Consider the following 17,543-nt stretch of genomic DNA (forward strand, 5'->3'; position numbering starts at 1 on the left):
GCTTTCTTCATTTAAAATGTCAGAATTTTTACTATTTGCATTCATTTCAAAGTAAAAATTGCTATGATTACATCTTCATTTTCAACCACAGTTATTATAACATAGGGCACCCTCAATATCACAACAAACATTTTTCTACGTTTGCAACTAAGCGCAATTTTCAGCATTGGGTGGTACAAATAGTGGCACAGTTAGTGAGCTTTAATAGTATATTCAAATAGGATTCTGGATGAAGATTGACACGAATGAGTAGGGGCTAAATTATGACAGTAGAAAAAACCCAACAATTTTAATACAAAGTTCGTGGACATTTTTTCAACTTCCACGTTCTAATATCCATATGTGTTATAATGGCCCAGCTCAATGATATTCAATATATCAACGATGGAAGATCAAAAGTTGAGTTAGCCTTTCCAGGATGAGGACAGGTTCTGTATATCTCTTTGAGGCTAGTGCTGAACATAGTGATCCGTCTCGAAATGTGATTGGCTGATCGGTTACATCAACCAATAGGATAGAAAACATGTAAGAAGTCTAAGGGTTTTTAATGGATTCCAGGCCAAGTAATGTAGTGTGCATGCATATAGCGGGCATCTGCATGTCACTACGGTGGCTGCCATTATGAATCCCCAAAACCACCTTTAATGGGCAATCACTTGAACTATACCTAGTCTTACTAGCGCAAACAAAAAACTAAACAAAAAAGCACTAGCCAAGCAATTGCAGGGATAACACGGTTATCAGAATATGGACCTGATTTACAAAATCGTTTTTGAATGGAAAAACACCCATTGAAAAAGGCTTTTCAAATCAGGCCCTATTTGTGCATCTTGCCATGTTCCGGCAGCACATGTGTTTTCGTGCATGAGTGCAATGCCGAAATATATTAGGTATGGAAGAATGTGTGGAGGCAATGCACCATTTCTGATGAAGATCGTTCTCTTTTGTTATGAAATAATACTGGTCTGTGCTCTCAAATGCAACACAGACTTTTTAAGATGAATGAGGAATTAAAGCTATTTCCGCAGGGACCTTTTTAATTAAAGAAGAATGGAGATGAAATGCAAATCATGACACATTTTCAAGTATTAAAGTGAACATTAAATCAGTGAGCATGTTTAAATATGCAATGTATGAGACGTAGATCTAGTATAAAGGTTGCATTATAAAACACTCCAGAAGAAAGTGATAAATGGCAAAGTAAAATACAGTGTTTCAATGAGAGGAATGGAGTAATTTAAGAACAGTTATCACAGTGGATTGAAACACACTTTCTCCGAATTATGCCATTATTGTAAAGTCAATCCAAACACCATACAGTCAAATGAACTACGAGATGATCGGGAGTAACAATCTTTCGGAAACATGGGTCACTGAGAACACTGCCTCCCATAGACTGGAGATCAGTGCATTCAAATTCTGCATACATTCACTGAAAAAACGTTTTAAAGGGACGTTATCGTTGAGTTTCACTAACAAAAACCCATGAAATTCACCGAAAAAACGTTCTTAAAGGGACCTTATGGTCAAGTTGCACTAACAAAAACCCATAAAATTCAATGAAAAAACATTGTTAAAGAGACGTAATGGTTACCATTAAAAACGCAAAACCCTTGAAATTTGCCAGTTATGGTAAGCTAAGCAAAACTCGTGCCACCTCTGTGCAATGCTAAGATTAACACCCAGGACATCAAACATTACATCCCAAATGTCATTGATGACACCACCAATGACATCACATATCTGGGCCACTTCTTTTTTTTCACTAACATATGTAGGCCACGTGATTTTTTTTCGATGATAGAGAGGTGTTACATATGTATACATTAACCTTGTTCTATGTTGTTAAGGCACTTTCTTTAGCATTTGGCCTCAGTTCATGGTGCACATACATGGGAAATAACCAGGCCTCAAACACCCAATTCATTTGTATACTTCATTATACAGTCTAATATACCTTTAACAATGATTTTTTCAGTGAATTGTATAGGTTTTTACTAGTGCATCCTTAATCTTCTACGGGTTCCTTATATGATACCCCCAATGTGGCAGATACAGAGTCCGCAGACAGTGCAGTAGTCCTCGGACGTCAGACAGCATTCACAAAGCCAGGAATTATAGGGGAGAAACAAACATGTTGTACCCATCAACCAACAAAAAGATGTGCATAGCATCATTACTAATGTTTATGACATGCACGTATACCTTCACCTACAAACAATTACCTTAACAAATTCTAAGTATTTTTTCATTTAACACATTTTACAATGGAATGAACCACTCAGAAACCATAACTGTGCACTTCATATAATCTCCTCAGTACAAATGTGCATACAGATCAAGAAACACCAGGTGCTTATTCGAAAATAAATTCTCAGTAAGTGTATCGTGTTTATTTCTCCATTATTAGCATTCATTATATAAACATTTGTTATAAAACAGAACCACTTTTTTTCTCACAGAAATGGCAAACACACTTGAGTGGTTAGAGGAGAACTTCCCAAAAGAAGACATGAATGATGATAACATCTCTAATGGTATACAATACATGTTTTAATGTAAACAAATAATGTAATTTGTATAGACCTCACAAAAATAATAATTTCTTTTCTTATTGCAGTGCATAGTTTTCATAAAGAAACCACAACCCAGTTTATTTATACACAATCACAAGAATCACAAAGAGAAGCCCTATGCCCAACTGTACATAATCAAATCATGAACTTGTCTAAAAAATTAGATGGGTTAAGTAATGATTTTAAAGAACTTTTACAATATGTGAAAAATCATGTATTTAAAAATGTTCCCTATCACTGTCCTTCTTGCACCTGTCCCCCATGTCCCCAGTAATCATCCCCATCAAATTCTGAAAATTTAACTCAAAGGCTTTGATGAAACCTCACTCCCTTCCTCCCCTCATCATTATTGTACAGAAATTCCTAATTCTCCTATGCATGTTTCCCATTGCAATACCCCATTCCTTTCATGTATAAATGTATTTTTTTATTTAAAGAAAATATGTGTTTCGTTGCTTTTGGAAGCACTTGGCATCCTTTCGCGCACATGAGCCTTACGTACCCAATCCAAGAGCAATTGTAAAAGTAGGCCAGCAAACAGCCTAGAGCTGACATCTAGCATGGCCAGGAGTCTATAACAATCCAGCACATTTTGTGCACACTGCTTGAAGACTGGAACTAATATCTATTGGTGCCAAGAAGCTGGAATAATCCCCAACTCACAGATATATTGGAATTGGCATTTTAACAGGGCAGCCCAGTAAGGGGGATCAATCATTAGGACCGCCATGCACAGGCCATCAGGGCCAGTAGCACAGGCATTATTCGATTTCCTTATCATCCCTTTAATGTCAGTAGAAAAAACATTGGATTGCACCAATGTGTTAGCCATTGAAAGGATAGGGTCCATCTCTGACGCCTCACTAGAAGACCAAAAGTGGTTCCCAATAAATCTACCCCAGTCTACTCAGCCACCCCAGTGACTTCCTGTGTCACTTGCTCAGCACGGAATAGTCGCAGAATATGCCAAAATGTCTTTGTGTCATATGTTCTGATCCATATGTGGAATAACTGCCATCTCGAGGACTGGTAGCTAACATTATGTCCCTTCAACCAGGAGCTATATCTATTTTTTATCGTGTCACGTTGTGCCTTAGATATGTGTTCACAAGGAAATACATAAGCTGTGAAAAATAAATTCAAAGAAAGCTACTAATTCTAATTGACTTGGTATCCAACAAATGGATATCCTAACCTGAAAATGCCCAGGGTAGCCAAGAAAAACATACAGAAAAGTAAAGTCACGCCAAACACAACTTGTCGAGAACAATATATTACCATTTTTGATTACACAAAGGTAAATACATTTAACAAATACACAAAATCCTATGCTTTAAACAAATACATGATGGATGTATTTTCAACAAATACATAGAGACAACAGAATTCAACTTCTTTAGTGTATATACTGGTTTACCATTAAGATGAAACATATACATGAAATGCTATGCTTTAAGCACATACATGGATATGCCTGAAACAAGTACATGAAGACAACAAAATTGAACTTCTTTGGTGAATGTCCTGATTTGCCATGAAGATGGAAACCAAAAAGTTGAAAAAAGCCAGAGTGAACTAATCAATTCAGTTGATTATGCAGAAATATATAAATGCGGTAATACAGGTCTGCCGATTATGCAGAAATATATAAATGCGGTAGTACAGGTCTGCCTACGTAAACATTTCACATTATTCTGGTGCGAAAGTAAGGGTCTCAACCAAAGGGGATGTACTAGGAAACAAAAATGAGTTTCAGCAAGTAGAGACCACCGTTACGTTTCGGCGGGCCACCTGTGGGGCCTCCTTAAAGAAACCGCCTTCCTCGGGGCAGAGTAAATGATGATAATCCCTGCAGGGAAGCAGGAAGCAAGATGCCTTATAGCAGCATTTACACAAATAAAATCAATTCTGCTGTTACTAACACTGTTAGACCAAGTACATTTCACATCTGAAGATCTGGCCTTCAGAGGGGTAAGATCAAACAAGGCCAAGAGGTCACACGATTCCCCTGCACATTTCAGGGTGGCAGGGGTCGCTTTGGACCTTGTGAGATGCTTGTTCTTGGGCAGACAATCTACATTAAAATGTACTGTCAGTATGAGCCGCCCATCTTTATGTCTCACCGACCATGCCAAAAGAGTATCATGGACGATTTTCATAAGGGTACTGGTAGATATTCCCCCAGGGGGGTCACAAAATGTGGCTATTAAAGTGCCCCCATTCTTTCCCAAGAAAGTTGGTAGGGAAACTGCCAAAAAATGGCTGTTCTCCCTGCCACAACTAAAGCGGCTAGGTGAGTGTTCACAACTGGAAGCCAAACTGAGTCCACCACTGGCACAGCCAGATACAGGTGGGATGAAAGGCAAAACAATGTCCTATAACGTTCAAGACAAAAGGCAGCTGTTATCCAGGTTTCCTGGAGGCAAAATACATGAGCAGCAAGAAGTTAATTTAGTCCAACATGATTTGTTAAAAAGAGTGATGCCCACGAGTGTTCAAAGATATAATAGAAAAGTGCTCTTCTAGGTTATCAGGTATTCAATCTGAATTGCCCAATATATGTGCCCGGAACCGGGAATTCTTAACACTAGAGGTTTCACCCTGTATTCCCTTCTCTTGTATTTGTTCCCCAGATACTTGAACATACCCATTTTGTGACCTGGACAAATTAGAAAAAGTATGCAATAATGGAAGAAAACAAATACCTCAAAGCCAAGATCACATAATGCTTTGGCATTCATACAAATTCGTTTGGCAATTAGTGATGAAACAGTTGTTATTAGAACCTAGTGTGTAGAGCTGCCAAAATCAGGCAGTTCAAGGTTGGAAATATCATCAGAGGTAAGCCCCCTAAATCAGGGATGAGATGAAATAGGTGTAATAACCAAGATTGATTCAAAAATGGGCTGTTTTGGGACGGTTCAAGTTCCACTATCTTTATAGGCTTAGGGAATGGCCGCCTGTAGCCACCTCCAATGGAAGGCCTCTCCTTTATGGGGGCTCTGCTTCATTGCTCCCCCAATGAAAACCAGGTTTGCTGGCTAGGGATAATCCCCCATAGGACAGCCTCCTTCCTGGGTGTGTGTTGAAGGTAGTATAGATGAGTGATTTCAAATATTTTTAGGCTCTATGCCATCTCCTTCGGCCACAACATGTTTTACCCCGGTGGCTATAATATGATTAAACTCCTGCGAGCCCTGGTCGCCTTCTGTAGTAGGGGGAGAGGGTTGCATGTGAGATAGGCCACTGGGCTGTCTGTATGGCATTCCTCCTCAGTTGGAATAGATGGTTTAGACCAGATGGCTGCTACATCGTTGTCCCTTGCATTGGAGGTCGAATAAAAGCTTTGGTCCAGCGAGCCTGCAGGAGCAAGCCAGTTATCCAGGGGGACATGCAGAACAAATTGTCTCTTAGATGCATCAAGTAGCGTGTTGGTGAGAAGATATTTTCCCACACTTATTTCGTCACCATACATATCTATCAGTTTGTGTGATGGTTGTGTGGGAGCTGGTGTGTGTTTGGCCGCTCCCTTGGAGATGGTGGGCTGGGGTGCACATTGTATATGGCAGGGTTTCTTTCGCTTTGGTGATACGTCTGAGCTATTACACAATGATTGTTCAATCAAAATAGCCGCCTGCGCTTTCTCTCTAGACACTGCTGTGACTCTAAGGGAGGGGCCATTGAAAACTACTGGATAGTCGGGTTAGGTAGCTTAGCAGTCGGAGCCTTTGGAGCTTGTTTGGAATAAACTGGGTCCTCCCGGATGGCCTACAACTGAAAGCACTCTTGTGGGTTTTTTGCACAATGATCACTTTATCATGGCTTCTCAGAGACTCCTGAATTTCAGCCAGAGAGAGTCTAAACCCCAGATGGTCCACTGCAACCTTGGAGCACAGTGCAAACAGTGCATCCAGTTTTGCGACCACCATGTCCAAATAGGCTTCCAGGGAGTCATGGGCCCGGCCCATAGTGCCTTTTGGGTTTTCAACCTGGCAAATTCCGATTCACCTTCCTCACTATCAGAATAGTAGGAATATTCTGGAGAAACCAATTGTTAAAGGTTAGGAGAGGCTGATAAGTTAGTACATCTCAGAATGGTGAAGCTAGAGTTGTTAGGAGCCAGTGAATTATGCTACATATTTAAGCAATGGTTAAGCAGTGAATCTTTGTTATCAATGAGAAAGGAACTTTGCAGGAGGCTGCCGGGATGAAAATCAAATTTTGCCATGGCTGGTAGATTGTCATGGCCATTTCCCTGCTTGACTCTTGGTATTGTTTTTTTTCCAAATATGCAGTCATTTTCCTTTGGGCTGGGTGAAGGGAGGCATGATTAGCCAACTTACTTTTTTTTTTGTTGTTGCCTTGTAGATTTAAGAATGACTGAGGTCGCGGAACTACAGCTTTGTTTTCCTGTCCGTGCAGCTGACCGCCAGGTAGTGGGCTTGGATGTATTGTTTTTAACCATGATTAGGCAAAATACAGGAGGCAAGTAGAATTTAGGGAAAGACAAATAGATATGGCGGAATACCCAATTATAAACAGTTTTCCAGAAAAAGAAATTACGTAAGTACTCTTTGCTCGAAATGTTATTATATAGGATGTACTGATATGTTGACACAGTAATGTACATGGTCTAGTCGCCACTCACTGTGTTACTTCATTAGCTGCCTTGCCAGACCCTAAATCTAGATGGCAGCAGTCCGTAGATGTACTTTGTCAATGCAGCAACCATGCAGGAATCAACTCAAATACCCCCCGACAGTGCACCCGCACCCAGACACCGAGACACTCTGCCTCAGTCCGCTAGGGCTCTGCCTGGGGAGAGAGGATTTGGAAGGGTCCGCCTCCTCAGAAATGCACAGCAAGCAAAGACAGACTCCTGTATGTTTGAAAACCAGCGTTTCAGACCGCTGAGACATTCTGCCTCACTCTGTATTTGTGTATACTATACATATGTTGTATATCATTGTTTGATATTTCTTTATTTTTTTTAATCCTCAATCATGAATCTGCAGACAGTACAACTGTCTGCGGTGTCCGCACTCAAAATGGAGGTTCCTCCAGATGCACACGGTGTCCGGACATGTCCGTTCTGGCATGATGCACTTTTAATTAGACCACAGAATCTGCGTCTGTTTTATAGACACTAACGGCATTGCGTTCTGCATCCCCCGCGTGGAGGGTGTCCGCAGACGGCCGTCGGGGCGGTGGACATTCTGGACATCATCATGTGACCGCACCTGTGGTCTGTCCGCGAACAGTGTCCGTGGGCATGGGCAGTTTCAAACATCATTTCCAGCCAATCTAGGGTGTTTGAAGCTGAGACTCTACCATTCCACAGCTTCCAGACCCACTCTTGGTTGATCTCACAACTTTTTACAACTTTTCAAGGCCTTTTTTTGACTCGGTTGTTGGCGGACTCCTCGACTGTCTGCAGACAGTTCCTCAGAAGGGACCCACCCATTATATTTCTTCATTCTCAATCTGGCTAGCCAGGAGAGAGCATCTGGAGTGACACCTGCTTTGCTGACCAACTTTATTTGCAGCAATGGCTTCACTCATTCCCGGGGCCACCACCTCCACAAAAACCTGGTGGACCTAGACAGAAAACAGGAGCAATGATGTAGAGGAGGATCAAGAGGAAGACGAAGATGAGGTAGTGGAGGTGCCTAGCTGCAGCACGCAGAGTGAGTCCTGGGTGTGGTGGTTCTTTAAGACCATGGGTGTGGTCCCGAAGGGGAAGGCTGCACATGTTGAATGCATTGGGTGTGGGGTGAAATTCATTTGTGGACAACTGGGCACTACTCCTTTGGTGCCAGAACAATGCGCTGCCACTTACATTCTAACCACCCGGTTGCACTGAGAAAGGATGTTCCTTTCTTAGGCAGGAGCAGGCTATCTTCCTCTGCACCATCTTCCTCAACGGCTCCTGCCAGCTACAGGCTACTCCTTGGGGCAGAGGATCCCCCCGGCCGCCTCGCAGGCCATACAGAATGCTGTAGATCCTTACCGTTTGTGGGTCACAGTGTTCTGCATGAAGTGCGAGACACCACTCTTCAGGGGGGAGCAGTTTTGAAGAAGCTTTTGAGGCAGTTGTCAAGGAGCACGAGAAACTCTGCCCCCTACATTAAATTTAAGGCACGCCAAACATCTTTCCCATGTATACCTGCCCCTCCATCTCTGTGATTGGTCCCCGTTCTCTCCCTTCCCTAACTTCCCTTCCCCACCTTACCTTGCCTCTCCCGCGAAAACAACTGACAAAAGCCCCAAAACAATATAAAACCAAAATAAAACAGGTGCCTTTAGGAGCCACCTTTCACAGTTAAAAAACAGCAGTGAGAAAAAAAGTTGCAGGCCCCTACACAGCCTGCATAGTCCACGGACAGTACGGTAGTGCGCGGACAACGGAAAAAATGACAGGTGTGGGTGGAAGAATTAAAATCATTTGAATTGTTTTGCATTAAAAAATTGTGGCTCTTAAAAGAACTTGTTTCTGTGTAATTGACTTTTATTTTCTAATTTTGGTTTTATAAACTGAACTAAAAAATATTTTACTGAACTCAGTTTTTTCTTCTAACTTTCACAAAAACTGCTTCAAAGCCTGTTCAATGTTTTCCAGAAAAATCTGACTACCTACATCAGTTAGATGGGCTCCATCTCTCCAAAAAGCGTTGGCAATATCCAATGTAATGTTCTCACTATCAAAACATGTCATGCCAACATCTAGCAGAAAAGCACAAGTTGCACCTTGCATTTTCCATTTGCGAACCAAATGAACTCGAGTGCATACACATCTGTCTCTGGGCAATGCGAGGAATTTGGCAACATTTCCTTCATCTTTCCCAATGTCTCCTTCATTGCAAACTGCAATGAAATTCCAGTCACATAGCCCAAACTACAACGAAAAATAATAATGTCCGGATGTTTCAATTGAACCATATTTGTACAAAATAGGAGCAAGTCCACCCACTTCATCCGGTGCACTCCACACCATGAAACTTCACATTCATGGAATTCAGGATTATCCACCAATCCTCACTGCTCTACATAGATCTTCAACCAATAGACCGAAGAGTCCCCAAAATCCACATACTCTGCCTTCTCAAACACAGAGCTATAACCATTGTCAGTGCTCTCACAACTCCTACCAAGAAAACTCCTGCTACCCTCTTTCCCTGTACACCACACCTAGGAAACGTGATCCCCTGATGTCCGCGGACATCCACAACTGACCACGGTCTCCAGTGTCCCCTTCCCATGGCAGGCATCATCAAAAGACCCAGATGTTGCAAGTGCAATCCACAGACTACAGCGGTATCCCCTGACAGATTGTTCAATTGAAGGGGGTGGGGAGGTTTACACCTAATTTAAACAATGTATTGTACAATGGTACCTCTTAAAAAAGCAGTTTTTTCAGTTTTTAATGTTGTTTTGCTTTTCTGATTTTTATTTCCTGGAACTACTTACAAATATATTAATTTGCACTGTACATCTTTTTCACATAAACTTTCACAGTGCATTTTGAATATTTACAAGAAACATCTGATTCCCAAAATCAGTATCACTCTGAAAAATCTCCATCACTTTGAAAAATTGTTTGCAACATCCAACTTAATATTTTCATTTTCAAAAGATGCTATGCCTACACCATTCAAACAGCACATAGACCTATATTTAGAAGGTGCCTACCTATTTTGAGTTGTGCACAAAACACATTTGGGCATCTCCATACTTGTCTTGGATGTATTTCTAAAAAAATGATATTTCCACATGGAAATGGTTCCATTAAGCCTTGGAACATATCTTTTAACACAACCTGCAAATATAGTGAAGTAATGTGGTCCAAACTATTTCCTCCACAATGAGCAACAATAATATTTGAGAATTGAAAGTGAGCCATAGTCTTACCAAATAATAGTAAACTCACCCAGTTTAGCCCAGAAACTGTATACCACGAAGCCTCAACTCGCTCCAGACCAATAGTGTCACAGATGCCACACAACTCAGTGTACCTTTTCAAACGATTCATCAAACAATCTCCCAACATCCACACTGTGTGCTTTTTCTTAGCAATAGGCACATCCATCATCCCTACACACAACAACCAAAACACCTACTACCCTCTCTTCCTGTAAACCACAAACAGAACACCTCATTGGCTAATCCCCACGTTCCACTTTCCATGGCAGGCATCTTTTAAAGACCTGGATGTGGCACATGCCGTCCGCGGACTACCGTGGTGTCCGCAGACGCTGCAACACAGGAGCAGCCCTTCTACCGTTTCCACTTTCATGTTATGAGCACACCCTCATTGGCTACTTTCAAAGAGTCACACATCCATCCACCAATCACATATAAAAACTCTACAGCTAACTCTGTCACCTACGTTCAACACTTCGATGTACACTTGAACTCTGAGAATACATATCTCCTGTTAATCAAAAGCATTCTTCATGAAACACTACTGTGAAACTGTTCAAGATTTTTATTTCCAGATTAAATAAGATCTGCATCTAACAAGACATAGTATAGGTATGCTTATATTTTAAAAGACAAAGTCTTGAACTCTTTCACAAATATATATATATATATATATATATATATATATATATATATATATATGCAAAAACAGGTTTTAGCCAATTGAATGCACTCTGCCTCATTACTGAGTTGGTGCTAAAGGGCTAGAGTGGGCTAGGCTCTAAATATTTAACAAGTCAGGTAAATGTGCAAGTAAGATGATGAAACTAACTTTTACACCAGCCACAAAATGCCCAAACACTCCCGACCATTACTGAGTTCTAAAAATCATTTTATTGTATCAAAAAGTTGTGCAAAACATTACAAAAAGCGTACATTACAAATCCTGGGCAGACCAGGTGTCATGTTGCACTATCCCCAGCGGGTGGAAAAATGCCACTCGTTCCGTTCGACTCGCGAGCTTCCTCAGGCTTGTTGTGATTCCAGACATTCATTTTCTCGTGTAATTATTTCCTCACAAGTAAAGTGATTGGCACCTCCCAGCTGCAAGTCACGCGTTACGTGAGCAACATTCACTCTTCACTGAAAGGAACTCTATGGTTCCAATGGCAGTAAATCCGCCATGTTGGATTATCTGTTTATAAGGTTCGCATAATTGAATGCGATGATTAGAGCAATCTCTAGCCAAATAAATATTCGGCTCGTGCGCAAGACATACAGCTTGGATACGGATCAGCCACTCTAACTTGCATTAAGGGTACAATATCCATAGGTGTTCACGAGTTTAAGTGCCAGTGCGCATATAAAATATTTGTTGCTACGCTGTGTTGAAACAATTCCCCACAGCGTAGCAAACAATCTGCATGATGGGTTGAGTGCTTTTAAACAAATGCAGCTGCTGCTGCCTGATTCTAACAGTGCTCGCTCTCACATTACAGAGAGAATGTTGACATGTATTATTATGTTTCTGTTTACTAATGCATACTGCCAGAATGAAAGGCATAATAAAAACATTGACATATCGGCCCATTAGGTACATAGAGATTCAATTGGTGTTCATATAGCTGCCAATGTTTCACTCGCTTAAATTAAAGATTGCAAGTTGCTCGGTGTGTCAGTATTCAATGCAGTCAAATCTCACAGAAAGTGCTAGTGCAACTCTCGCGGGATCAAAATAATGCAAAATGCTAATAAATATACACATCTTTATCACAATTATAAAATCTATGCGGGTAAATACCATGTTCTCAATTCAAGGGATGTTTGAAATGCTAGTGCATGCAACAGTTTCAAATACATGAAAGTACCCATAAAGGACATTCTTCCCGTTATAAAAACAGTATGTATCCTAAAAAAGGGAGGAGGGATAATGTTTGAATAATCAACAGACTTGATAATATAGAGTCAATCACATTCTTCATATAACGGAGCAAGTCTGTTAAGATCAAGCAGCACATTCCTCAATGATCTACTATTAAAGTTTAGTACTGGTAAAATACAAAGTGACTAGTGCACAAAAAGAGAAAGTTTGATCAATAGTAAAGAGACAGATGAGACTGTCAAATGCACCCCTACTCCACAAACCACATGAATTGCCTAATCAATCTGGCGTTGAATTAACTCAAGTGTAGAATGCAGAGTAACACGTGCAATAGATTCAGAAATAGTCAGTGAATCTCAACTGACAAGAGATGAGTCCAAAGCAAGTACAGATCCAAAGAGACTCCGCAAGCACTTGTACCATCCCAAATGTTGAGTGCAGAACATGTTCATGATGGACCTTATGAGCAAAGTGGCAACAGTTGGAGCTCATGATAATTCATGAACACTTTAACATTTCAGATGCTATCACATGACAGAATACGGTTAACGCATTTAGTTCTCAGACAGCTACCATTAAATAGCTGTGTTCTTGTTCTTATTCATGTAGGGCGACATATAGCTCTGAGTCTACATTCAAACCATTTGGCTTCAAAGTATCATATTTACAAATGAGCTTTGCTTCTAATTGACATAACTTAAGCTCTCTATTTCCCAGCCTCTTGTGTTGTGGTATGTGTGCTAATCCCAAAAAGCTCATCTCTAGTGTGTTCTTGTTGTGTTTTTCAGCAAAATGTAGGGCCAGGGGGTATGTTTGATCTCCATTTTTGATGGCTCTATGGTGTTGCAGGATACGTAATTTTAATGGACCTATTGTCGATCCTATATAATGCAGCCCACAGCTGCAAGTAATAACGTAAACCACACACTTCATGAACAAGTTATTCTCTGTTTATACATCCATTGTTTCCCATTGGCACTAGTAAACAGATCTTTGGATATATAGTCACACATTTTACATTTACCACATTTTTTTAAGTCCAAGTGTTTATTGTTGCCTGAGAGCCAGCTGGATAATGCATTGTTGGTTATTACTGTGCTTGGTGCTAAGATGTTTTTGAGTGTTGGAGCTTTACGAAAAGTTACACTTGGTCTTGCCTCCAATACTTTGCACAAGTCTTGATCTGTAGTCAGAATGTTCCAGTGTTTATGCATTATAGCTTTAATTTGTTTAGCTTGTTGATTGAAGCCTGTTATAAACCTTATCGTTTCCTCTTTAGGTTTAATGTTTGGTTTGAATAAATTGCTTCTGGATAGTTTTTCAGCTTTATTGAAGCATTCCGTAACTGTACTCTTTGTGTAGCCTCTGTTGACAAATCTATTGCCAATATTTTTTGATTTTCTTTGAAAGTCCTCCTCCTTACTGCAGACTCTTTTGGCCCTCAGGAATTCTCCATAAGGTATGGATTTCCTAAGTGCTGGGGGGTGGTGACTATGGGCATGGAGAGTAGAGTTTGAACTGGTTTCTTTTCTGTAGAGAGTGGATGTTAATTTGTTCTGATCAATAGAGAATAGAACATCCAGGAAAACCAATCTGCTGTTACTAATGGTACTCGTCAATTCCAAGTTAAATGTATTGGAGTTTAAAATGGAGATGTACTTTTCCAATTCATTTTAGGTACATCCCACATTAATAACAAATCATTGATAAATTGATGTCACATCACTATATGCTTTGTGAAATCTTCCAGCTCTTCACTCCATGTCACTGTAGTCTCCCACCAGCCCATATATAAATTTGCGTAAGGGGTGCCATACATGACCCCATGGCCGTAATTTCTCTCTGTCTTATCTACGGCAGCGAGCTATCATGTGGTATTTTCACTATCTTATATACGGTAGTGAACTATGTCCTGGGCCTCCCTTTCTGCCGACTCATAGACCTCCGGCAGACTACAACACACACAGTTAGTTATAATTGCTCATACTGAATTACATTGTGCACACGGCTGCAGCCAAATCTTATGTTTAGCTACCTTGAAAATGACAATTGCACTGTCTAAACATCTCCCCACATCATCAGAACTGTATTGGTAAATATAAAACACACCACCCGTCTGCTTTCAGATATTTTTGTGTATTATAAAAGTTGCATTTAAACACAATCTCACTCTTTACAGAAATAAATGAAATAGCACAGTAACAGCATTATCTGTGATACACTGAAAAGAGAGTGGCGGAGACAAGAACTCAATTTGCAACATTAAACACGTGAGTAAAGCACAGGAATCTCCTTTCCTACACTGACTGAATATTCTCGTACACACTCAGCCCCCACACCTCAGCGAGATAATTACCAGGCTTATTCAGCATGTAACTTCTTTGGCTGTTCGCCTTCTGGAGGGGTTCACCCTCAAGGACAAGCATCTGCCGTCACTCGAACTGGGACTTGTTGACTGGAAAAGCCAGTCTCTGCAACCAAGTTGAATCTGCTTTAGGACAGAGCACAGAAAGGCAAAAAAAAAAAAACTTGAATGTGTGTTTAAACCTGATTTTCAGAGTCTGCCTCTTTTTGCAGTGAAGACACATTCTTTTATTAATGAGTTATAATTATTAGTCTTGTTAGTGAGATTAGTTTGTTAATTACCAAATGTGTCTCTTGCAATATAGGCATTTTAGGCGAGAAATGGTGTGCATTTTGAAGGTACAGATGTGTGCTTTTAACTGTGAAAAATGTATTTGCATTTTATATGTAAAAATCGTTTTTGACTGAATAACCTGCCCTTACTTATATGTCCATGTTACACTGGCAACACATTAGCTTGAAACAATTGCATCATAGCAATGCACCAAACCCATGCAGTGGTGCTGCATAAAAAAAAACATGCTACACATTGATCCTGTGCAGTAGTGCTGTACTCTGTGCTGTAACACGCCAAATATCCTTACAAAACCCATTTTGGTTTGAACCTGCTGAAACTGCTCATATTGGTTTTGATGCCATATCGTTCTGCCAGTATATCGTTATCATTGTTTCTGTATATTCAGTCCTTAAATTGGGATTCACATACAGTTCATCTAGACAGAACACGGTTGCCAAATCTCTTTCTGATAGAATCGATGCAATTTCTTTGTCTAAATCCTTCTTTTGTTTTTTGTCCCCAATTTGCGTTGCATAAAATTTAGTTAGTTTCAATCTATGTGTGAATTTGAACAAATCTATTCTTGCATACGTGTAGTCATAAGCATGGGTGGGATTGTATGATAATCCTAGTAGTAGGACTGATTTTTCTGTCTGGGTGAGGCTCCTTGCTGAGATGTTAAAAATGTTTAACTGTTCGTGTTCTTGCCTCTCAGTCTCCCCCTCTGCTTGTTCCCAGATCTTGTTGCCCTTCCAGTTTGATCGTCTCCACTTTGCATGACTGCCCCGCCTGATTGTCCTCTTCCTGCTTTTCCTCTTGATACTCTTCCTTGACCAGCTGGTTGGCCTCGTCCTCTTTTTTCCATTCTGCTGTCCATGTGGAGCAGCTTGAACTCGTCTAAAAAAATTTAAAAAAATGTATGATTGTGCTCCTTCAGTATCAGAAAAATCCACTTCTGAACTGCTGGGATCTTCTACCAGTGCTTCAGTTTGTGATGTTTTGGGATCTTTTGTTCCATTCTTGCTTTAATGGGCCCATCAAACCTCTTGGTAAAGGTGTATATTCTGCCCTGCTCATAGTCCAGCCTATCTCTTTTGAATTTTAGCTGTTTTCTCATTTGTATCTCTCCTTCAAATCTTTCAAGATTCTCTTCCAATCTTGTCATACGTTTTTTGCATTTGTCTCCATCTTCTGAGGCAAATAACACTTCCTCCATGCCTTCTATCTCTTTCATAAGTTTGATTCTATCCAATTTGGAATATTTTATAAGGCTTTCAATCATCCGAAATGAACAGGTATTTGTATGGGTGGTCCATTCTTCTATTAGCAAAGGATCCATATCTTCAAACGTTGGTATGTTTAGAATTCTTAGTCCCCTGGGCTTAGGTTGTGCTTCCAAATACATTTGTAGGGTCATGGCTTCCCACCATTTGGATATCTCTTTTTTCTTTACGCTTTCCAATTTGTCAATCTTCTGTTGTACTGTTAGACTTGCTGGTTGGCTATTATCATTGGTAGTGGCATTTATTGTCTTATCCTGATCAAAAAGGATTAACGCTGCTGCCATTAGTTTTGCTTCCACATGGTCTGCCATTGCTCGAGTAGCAGGAAAAATCTGGAGGACCCAGGATGTATGCTATAGTATTGCACTAGAAACACAGTAAAACACTGGGGAGTAAGACAAATAGTGTTGTAATAAATGTATGTGTCTTATCTCAGCTCTACACACCGGCTTCTCTGGTGGCTATCCCAGGTGGTCAGCCCCTCAAAGTGTTTCAGAGATCTGTTATAAGTCACTGTCCCTCTGCAATTTAGACAATAGAGGGGCACTCAACTGTGATAACTGTAAAACAGAAACCTTATTAGTGCACCATCAGTGGTGAATCACGGGAGGCGGCAGCAGTGGGCTAATGTCATGCGAAAACAGGTTTTAGCAATTGAATGCGCTCTGCCTCATTACTGAGTTGGTGCTAAAGGGCTACAGTGGGCTAGGCTCTAAACATTTAAAAAGTCAGGTAAAGGTGCAAGTAAGATGATGAAACTAACTTTTACACTAGCCAAATAAAGCCCAAGCACTCACGACCATTACTAAAAATAATTTTATTGTATCAAAAAGTTGTGCAAAACATTATGAAAAAAATTGTGTTTGGAAAATAAAAATGTTCTCTTTAACAATTAAGTGTTTTGCCAAACCCAGGGGACCAACATGGGCACGACATTTGCGCCTTCATTTGCAGATTTGATGATGGGTCACTGGGAAAAACATACTGTCTGGGCAGAGACCAATGAAAAATATACAGAAAATATCATACTGTGGCTTCGCTACATAGATGATTTATTCATCATCTGGAATGGAACAACACAATCATGGTGTGAATTTGTAAAGCTGTTAAATGTAAACAACTTGAATTTGAAATTTACTGAACACCATAGTCGAGAATCCATAGTATTTTTGGATGTTAAAGTTAAAATCATGGCTCAAAAGGTAGCGTGTGAAATACACAGCAAGGTTGCAGGAGCCAAT

Source organism: Ambystoma mexicanum, chromosome 10 (genome assembly GCF_040938575.1).
Source record: "Ambystoma mexicanum isolate Mex_15411 chromosome 10, UKY_AmexF1_1, whole genome shotgun sequence".
NCBI lineage: Eukaryota > Metazoa > Chordata > Amphibia > Caudata > Ambystomatidae > Ambystoma > Ambystoma mexicanum.